Source organism: Propithecus coquereli, unplaced genomic scaffold (genome assembly GCF_000956105.1).
Source record: "Propithecus coquereli isolate 6110/MARCELLA unplaced genomic scaffold, Pcoq_1.0 Scaffold383, whole genome shotgun sequence".
NCBI lineage: Eukaryota > Metazoa > Chordata > Mammalia > Primates > Indriidae > Propithecus > Propithecus coquereli.
Genome location: NW_012149541.1, coordinates 799,317 through 801,864, shown reverse-complemented (window position 1 = coordinate 801,864; position 2,548 = coordinate 799,317).

Genomic DNA, 2,548 nt, shown 5'->3' with positions numbered 1-2,548 from the left:
CGCCTTGGCCTCCCAAAGTGTCTTTCTGTGACTATCTTAAACATTTTTCATTAGAGTATTTTTAAAATGTTTCTATTAATCCTATTCTTGGAAGGCTAATCTTCCCATTTCCTTTTTTTTTTGAGACAGAGTCTCACTCTGTCGCGCAGGCTAGAGTGCCGTGGCGTCAGCCTAGCTCACTGCAACCCCTATTTCCTGCTGCTTCTCTTGCTTTTGACCCTTTGTGAACTCAGCTTCAGTGGGGTTTGCTCTCCACGGGGGCCTCTCGTTCTGAATCACAGAAGCAATCCCACAGAGAGGCCTTCCATTTGCCTCTCCTGCCCGCCTGGGATTCACCAGTTAAGCAATTTCTTCCGCTCCCTGTGTAACTTCAGAACCCTGCCCATAGCCTTGAAGGCCAAGATCTCGCTCCAAAACTCCATGAGCCATTTGAACTTCTCCCACTAACTTCTCTCATTTTATGTTCCCTTTCTATTCCTGGCACCTGGAGATTTCCTGCTCTCAGTTTAAACCTGGTTAAATATTCAAAATATTATTTTACTATATTTTAGTCAGCGTCCCCTTGTGTAGTGATTTCTTATATACTGTCTTATTTTTTTGTCTATAATGCACAGTTTAGCAATTAAAATTGCACACCATATTGTCCATTTCTTGTGTATATTTTGCCTCCCAAAATTCATAAGCCGAAGTCCTAACCCTCAGTGAGTATGACTGCATTTGGACATAGGGTCTTTTTTTTTTCTTGAGACAGAGTCTCACTGTCTTGTCTGGGCTAGAGGGCCGTGGCATCAGCCTAGCTCACAGCAACCTCAAACTCCTGGGCTCAAGCGATCCTCCCGCCTCAGCCTCCCGAGAAGCTGGGACTACAGGCCTGTGCCACCAACACCCAGCTAGTTTCTTTCTATTTTTAGTACAGACGGGGTCTTGCGCTTGCCAAGAGCTGGTCTCGAACTCCTAACCTTGAGCGATCCTCCTGCCTCGGCCTCCCAGAGTGCTAGGATTACAGGCGTGAGCCACCGCGCCCGGCCACCTGCTGTGTTTCTAAGACGCTCTACTGTGGGGGCAAAAGCAGCGTGCCCAGAAAAATCCCTTAGAGAGACAGTCCTAGGGGTTTCCCTGCTGCCCCTGGGCGCTGCTTCTCTCCCGGATCTGGGACCCCTTCCCTAAACTCTGGACCCCAGGCCCTCCCCCTTCTAGTCTAGAAACTCCCCTCTGACTTGAGGCCTTCCCCTCCGACTCTCCTCCTCAATTCCCCAGCTCACGGCTCCCCATCTGCAGACCAGGGACCCACTCACTGTGATCGAGGAGCACCCTGTGGCTGTACCGCAAACCGGCGGCGGCGGCGGCAGGAGGATGCTCCCCTGAAGCTGCGGGGGGCAGTGGTAGCACCTCCACTGGCTCTCTTCTGTGTCCGGCAGGCAGACGGGGCACCCTCCCACCGGGGCAGTCACTGAAGAGGGGCGCACAGGGCACAAGATGCCTTCCTGTTCTCACGGAAGGAGGCGCAGGCTGCCTAGCAGAGCACAGGCATCAGTCTCTAGTGTCATCACAGTGGCCTCATTGCTGAGGGCAACTCGGATTGCTGCGCCCACCCCCGGAGTTTCCGAGTCAGTAAGGCTGGGCAGGCCAAGGGCACGCATGTCGAGCCGATTCCCAGGTGATGCCAGGCTGCTGGTTGAGGACCACACTTGGAGAACTGCTCGTGCTGACGTTTGTCTCGCTGCGTCTGGGGTCCGGTAACGTGGGTTCCAATCCCCAGGCTGCCCCCTGCTGGCAAGAAATCACTTCTTCAGCCTAAATTTCATCTCTAGTAGAGAGATAAATAATACATTTTCCTCCTGGGGTAGTTGTAAGAATTAAGTGAGATAATTTGGGGAAATTGTCTAGCACAATTGCATTTCCTGGCACATAGTAGGACTGAATAAAAGTTGTTTATCAATTGGTTGAGATGTGGCCATTTAGGTGGAAGGAAGCTACTGACAATTTATAGGCCTTATAGAATTTTTTTTTTTTTTTTTAAGACAAAGTCTCCCTCTGTCACCTAGGCTAGAGTGCTGTGTGGTCAGTCTAGCTCACGGCAACCTCAAACTCCTGGGCTAAAACAATTCTCCTGCCTCAGCCTCCCAAGTAGCTGGGTCTACAGGCATGCGCCACCATACCCGGCTAATTTTTCTACTTAGAGATGGAGTCTTGCTCTTGCTCAGGCTGGTCTCGAACTCCTGAGCTCAAGCAATCCTCCCACCTCAGCCTTCCAGAATTCTAGGATTATAGGCACGAGCGACCGTGCCCAGCCCTATAAGCCTTATAGAATTATTTGATTTTGAAAAACATTACCTGGGCTGGGCACAATGATGTGTGCCTACAGGCTACTCAGCTACTCGGGTGGCTGAGGCAGGAGGACCCTTTGATCCCAGGAGTTTGAGGCTGCAGTGAGCCATGATCCTGGCACTGCACTCCAGCCTGCGTGACGGGGTGAGACCCTGTCTCTAAAAAATAAAAATAAATCAATCAAAAACATTACCTGTAAAAGCTTAATAAAATAAAAATT